Here is a 6924-nt window from a genome sequence, read left to right as displayed (position 1 = left end):
TATTACACAGTAGTACAGATTCCTGAAAAATCTATAATGCAGAAAGGCAACTAAACTTGCTTACTTTCCATCACTGCTAACAAGTATGTTATGTAATCAAGCATTATAATTAATTTATTCAGCTTTATGGCATTACATTCTGGTTGCCATAGTAACCGTGTTTGGTTTTCCACAAATACAAACCTTTTGTTAGGTTAGTTAAAAAAAAAAAAAAAAAAAAAAAACTCAGTGGTGCAAGTCAGGGAAAATGTGCAGGCCTGTGCGAGCGCATTGTTAAGCGTGACTCAGCCCACCTACAGACTCATGACAACCTGTAAAAAAAAAAAAAAAAAATCGAAGTACACAACTCCTCTCTGACGTCTTGAATGTCGTCGGTGGGCGTCAGCCCCGCAGAACTTGAAAATCCGTGTCAAATGTCAACTTATTTTCCAGCTGGCGAAAAGGCATGTAAACCGTGTTAGAGTTGAGATCCGTTGGACACAAATATTCTAAAACGTGTGTCAAAAGAACATTTTTGGATTAATCTGGGATGTAGTTAATGATTCAAGCTCTGAGAGCTACGGTCCATGGTCTATCATCTTTGATCTATGGTCTCTAATGGGTGGTGGGTGGTCCATGGTCTGCGATTCATCGTAACTGATCCACGCTTTACGGTCCATTGTCTTATCATTCATAGCTATGATCCATTGTCTGTAATCAACGGTCTATGATCAAAAAAAGTTTATCTTCCAAGGTCTATGATCCACAATCAATGATTCATAGTCGATAGAACACGATCTGTCGTCGATGGTACAGTAAACGGTCCACAGTCTTGAATTTCCCTTCTAAGGATTATTAAAGTGCTATTTTATTTGATCTGATCTTATTTTATGGTCTATGATCTGTCACCTATGGTTCATGATCCACAATCAGTGGTTCAAGACCTTTGGTCCATGGTCTATGGGCTCTAGTCAAGAATCCATCATCTGTGGTTCATGGGCAATAGATGGTCTTTGGTTCATTGTTTATTGGCCAGAGTCTATGATCCGTGTTCATGGTCTGTGGTCAACTGATTGTTTATGATCCATGGCCTTTGGTCGATGATGTATGATTCATGGAGCATAACCATTGTTGATGGTCATTGATCTAGGATGCATGGATTTTGGTCCATCGTCTTTGGTCCATGATCCATATTTTATGCTCCACAGACGCAATCACACCTTTAAAATTTCCATCCCAACTTTGATGTTTAGCTCTAACGCCTCATCTGCTCTGTGACCGTCATCCTCTGCTTAGGCAGAAATCCCGAACCACGTCTACTCCAGAAAGTACCTCCACCGCTCCGCCATCAGATCCAAATTCATCCACTGACCTCGGAAAGCTGCGCATGGCGCAACGGCAGGAAGTTTTTCGCTTGGAGTAAAGTCGTTTTGCCTCTGTTCAGACATGTCGGACAGCGACATACAAACCATCATCATCCACGCTTGAGTAACCCACCATTGAGGAGGAAGCTTCATTACTGTGCTGTGAAACCGACGAAAATCACATAATTGATCAGATATGTAAAAAATATTAAATGGAATAATCGTACTGTGACTAGGAAAAAAAAATCAGTAATGCCTCAATGATGATTAGGAAGCTTTGTAGAAATGCCTCATTTTCAGAGGATTAAGTAGTAAACTCAACATGACTATGTGAGCATAAAGTTATTTATCCATCCATTTTCTTTGCCGCTTATCCTCACGAGGTTTGCGGCGAGTGCTGGAGCCTATCCCAGCTGTCAACGGGGTACACCCTGAATTGTTTGCCAGGCCAATCGCAGGGCGCATGGAGACAAACAGCCGCACTCACAATCTCACCTCGGGGTAATTAAAAGTGCCGCTAATACATCCGTCCATTTATCTTGCCGCGTATCCTCACGAGGGTCGCGGGGAGCGCTGGAGCCTATCCCAGCTGTCAACGGGCAGGAGGCGGGGTACACCCTGAACTGGTTGCCAGCCAATCGCAGGGCACGTGGAGACAAACAGCCGCACTGACAAATACACCTAGGGGCAATTAAAAGTGTGCAATTAATGTTTCATATTTTTGGGGGTGTGGGAGGAAACCAGAGGAGAAAACCCACGCAGGCACGGGGAGAACATGCAAACTCCACACAGGGGGGGCTCGAGATTGAACCGGGGACCTCAGAACTGTGAGGCCAATGCTTCAACAGCTGATACACCGTGCCGCCTTCCATCCATCCATCCATCTATCTATCCATCCCAGCTAATGTGAGCGGAGCACGGGGTCAAAGTTAGCAACTTCATTCAAGCCTTAAAGGATTTTTCGCATAAACAATGCTAGCTGTTTTCATTATTCACGGCCGCTAATTTATTACAAGACGGTAAGGCCGAGGTAATCAAACTACCAACATGTCGGCACGTATAACGTGTCGGTAGCCTCGGAGCCCGCGATGTAGGAAGACATTCAGGCGAAGACGGATTGATAAGATGCGCAGGTATTATATCGAGTTCCAGCAAGCGCCGCATCGGTTTACGGGCGCATTGTTGACACGACAAGTGTGAGGTTGTGTTACGGCACGGAGAACCCGATGCTGACAGATCACACGCACGCGTCTGTGCGTGTGGAATGCGTTTTGAACTCCTGTTTTCCGCGCCAAAGAATAGATTCTGCGCCGTCGGCGGGATTTCAAATAATGGACTGATTGAGAATTTTGCTCAATTTACTCACTCATGCATTTTCCTAGCCACTTATCCTCACAAGGGTTCGTGGGAGTGCTGGAGGCTATCGCGGGTATCAAGGGGGCAGGAGGCGGGGTACCAGGCTGGTTGCCAGCCAATCCCAGGGCTCATGGAGACAGACAAATGTCGCACTCACAATCGCACCTTCAGGCAATTTAGAGTCTCCGATGAATGCGTGTTTTTGACCCTGCTTGCAAACGTCAACAAAGACATGAATAACAGCTGCATGTAACTTAACAATGAGAAGTTTTCATAATAGTTAATGGTAGGCCCCCCACTTCCGTCATTACATTGTACCCCCCCCCCCAGTTTGAAAACCACTGCATTAGTCTATGTAGACCAATGCCCAGATACATTTTCAACATTCACTTTTTACACGTGAGCCATTATTATTTTCCCTGATTTTAAATTATTTTTTTTTATTTTGTGTTTTGTTGCCGAGGGGCTTTGGGGCACAAATGGTTACGCCCCATAAATTCCGCCTTGCAACAAGAGAATGCTAGCTATCTTTTTTAAATTTTGTTTTAACCAGCATTGCATACTTCTTTTGATGCGATATGAGAATAATTGCCTCCACTTGGCCTCACCAGGAGGTTTGTGAGGATGTGCAGTCACATGACTCTTAAAGGAGTTCTTACGCTTGAAGTGTTAATCACGGCAGTCCCTGGCAGCGATGCGCTCGCGCACGAGAATTAAATCTTCCACCGTGAAAAGATGTTGCGCTGGGATGTTTTGTCGATCTGTTGCCGGGCGCCCGTGTTTACCGTGTCAAAGTTGCGTCATCTCTGAAGGAATTCCGGAGACTTCCTCGGGCCCATATATGGTCACAGGATCAGTGATGGCGCAACGCACCTTTCTTTGCTCCTTGCCCCGTTTCAGACGCACATCAGATTCTGCATTTTTTACCGTGACGTCCTTCACTGTAATTGCCATAATTAGCAGGATTTTTTTTTTCGGTTTACAATTGTTTTTTTACCGTCAACCTCAGCGTGTTGTGCAATATATCGGCGACACGAGCTTTATATCCGTGACAGCGAGTCATAAAGTGCATTAGTTCCTTTACTGATAAGAAAATTCTGCCACTAACGTTAATGATTTCTTAAACTTCTTAAGTTTGACGGTGTACAGGTACACTTTAAAAAAAAAAGGCTTTAATTGGAAATGAGTGTATTGTCATTGCTATTTTTTCTACTTTGTGTCATTGGTCTAGAATGTAAATAATAATAATAATAATCTGCAAGATGTTTTTTTTAGATTAATTAGTAATTTCCTTCTTTATGAGTTGACGTGGTCAGTGGAGTGTAAAATGTCTGATGGCACCGTGAACCAATAACTGTGATGTGGCACGTCTGAGCTTCCAAAAGAATTTTGAGTCATTTTTTTGTGACAGGAAGTGGCGGGGCGTAGGAATGTATAGTGCACTAGAATGACTTTGCAGCAAATGTGATGATCCTAGAAATAATCAATTGGATATTAATTAAAAAAAAAACAACAACAACAACAACATGCCCCACAAATTCGGCCTTGCAACAAGAGAATGCTAGCCATCTTATTATTTTTTTAACCAGCAATACTTGTTTAGGATATTAAAAAAAGAAGAAAGTAAAAAAAAATAATTATACACTGTATTTTACAAAAAAAAAACCTTAACTTAGTAAGAATAAATCATGTGGACAAAATAGAAATAACATAAAAAGAATTAGATGAATAAAAATTGTTTTTAGCAATAAAATGGTTCAATAAAACAGTAACATTTTTAAAAACTATTGAAGTATAAAAATAATCATAGCTCTAAAATGATTTAAAAATGTATTTTTTCCAAATTAAATTCTTGTGGTAAGTTCAACGACATCTAAAAACACACACGATATTAATTAAAATTCAGACTTATTTTTAAATTGAAATGGCTTTGGTAAAAATAAACAATATATAAATGTATACTATACTCTATGCTTGCCATATATGCTGCACTTTTATAGAAATCATTTGCATATGATCATCAAAAGTAATGCCGAAGAAAACCCACACAGGCACGGGGAGAACATGCAAACTCCACACTAGGGAGGGTTGGGATCGACCCCGGGTCCTCAGAACCGCGAGCCCGACGCTTTCCAGCTGCTCTACCGTGCCATCCTTTCTGTTATTGATTTAATTAAAAAATTTACTACACAAATTATTCTTGAAAAAAAAAAATATTGTTGTTCGCCGATCAGTCAAAATGCTCCATGCTAGGGCGCTAACGCGAGACCGAGTCAATATAGGTCGACATAACTCTTCTGCCGTCATACTTGCGAAATAACGTTGGTCGCTGGTTTGCCAAAAAAGCAACCGCAACGCTTGAAAACCACGAGGGCCAGTTAATATCCGTGTCCTCAAACGCAATTAAGGGCGTTTGCCTGCTACACGTTCTGAGGGTTCCTCATTAACAAAAGGCCACCGTTAGGGAGGAATGCGACCATTCCGGTTGTCGTCCCACAGATCGTCAGATCTTGCCGCTCAAATCAGAGCAGAATAAATACATCATCTTTTGTTTTTTTCTGGAAATCCTCACACGGGTTCGAACGTGCGGGAAAGGTTTTTCTGGGGGAAATCTTAGTTTTCAGGGACCGATTCGAACTGAAATCAGTTGTGTTGTTCCTTGTTGACGTGACTCCATCGCAACATTTTTGGTTTCATCGCAAACTGCAGCGTAATTATCTGTTATTTGACGGCAATTAAATGAGAGTTAAAAAAAAGGATCCTCCCTATCTCTGTATTACCACAAGTGACTTCGTGTACTTTTCTACTACACCAGTTTTCCCCTTTTTTTGTCCGATGTTTTAACATTTAGTCGAGTATGTGAGCGGAAGAGAAAGGCAATGGGAGAAAAAAACAAAACAAAACAAAACAAAAAAAAAACGTACTGGAAAACTGTACTGGTTCTTAACAATAACACTGACGGAGTTTTGCATTTGTATTATTTCTCATTTATATATTGTGTATTTTACAATTCAGTGTGTGTGTGTTTGTAATTATTCCTACTTGTTAATCTACCAGAATCTAAATGTTTCTTCTTCTCATATCTATGTACTCCTTTCACACAGCGCCCCTGGTGTTCAGACTAAGACACCGCATAACTGAAATACCTTGTGTTGCAGGTTACATTTCAGCGGTAATATTATTATTAATTTTATTATTATATGTCAAGTTGTACTGCAAAAAAATCTGTTTGAGTGAAACGTACATTTGATAAAAATGAACCACATTTGCGTCACAATTGCAAAGCATATGGGCGTTGTTATTATCATTATTATTATTATTAAATTACTATCAAGTAACGGTACTTGCTGTCAGTACTTGTACTTGGGCTGGAAAAAAGGGATACTGTTGCATCCCTATTTTGAAAAAAAAAAAACTATCGCGTGTGGACCACAACACATTTGAAGATACATTCACGTTTTAATTTAAATATTTTGACATGTTTTCTAAATTTTAGTACAGCATTTTATATTTTCTGTATCTATACTGTTTTATATTTTACGTGTGTATTTACCTCTAAAAAAAAAGTGCTGGATTAATATTACTGATTTCTATCGGAATCCATCAATCCATTTTCTTTGCTGCTTATCCTCACAAGGGTAGTGGGGAGTGCCAGAGCCTATCCCAGCTGTCAAAGGCCAGGAGGCGGGGTACACCCTGAACCGGTTGCCAGCCAATCGCAGGGCACATAGAGACAGACAAACAGCCCGGCTCACAATCACACCTAGGGGCAATTTTAGAGTGTCCAATTACTGTTGCATGTTTTTGGAATGTGGGGAGGAAACCGGATTACCCGGAGGAAACCCACGCCGGCACGGGGAGAACATGCAAAGTCCACACAGGCGGGGCTGGGATCGAACCCTAACCTCAGAACTGCGAGGCCAACGCTTTACCAGCTGATCCACTGTGCCACCCTATTTCCTTATTATAATTAATTATTATTATGATTAAGTTACTATCACGTAACGGTACTTGGTGTCAGTTGATACTCTCATGTGAGTACTTGTACTTGGGCTGGAAAAAAGGGATACTGTTGCATCCCTATTTTGAAAAAACACATTTGAAGATACATTAACATTTTTATTTAAATATTTTGACACGTTTTCTATATTTTTAGTACAGTACTTTAACTATTTATATTGTTTTATATTTGAAATGTGCATTTACCTTTGCAAAAAAAAAAGCG

This window comes from Syngnathoides biaculeatus, chromosome 18, assembly GCF_019802595.1.
Source record: "Syngnathoides biaculeatus isolate LvHL_M chromosome 18, ASM1980259v1, whole genome shotgun sequence".
Classification (NCBI taxonomy): domain Eukaryota; kingdom Metazoa; phylum Chordata; class Actinopteri; order Syngnathiformes; family Syngnathidae; genus Syngnathoides; species Syngnathoides biaculeatus.
This window is presented reverse-complemented; position numbering follows the sequence as displayed.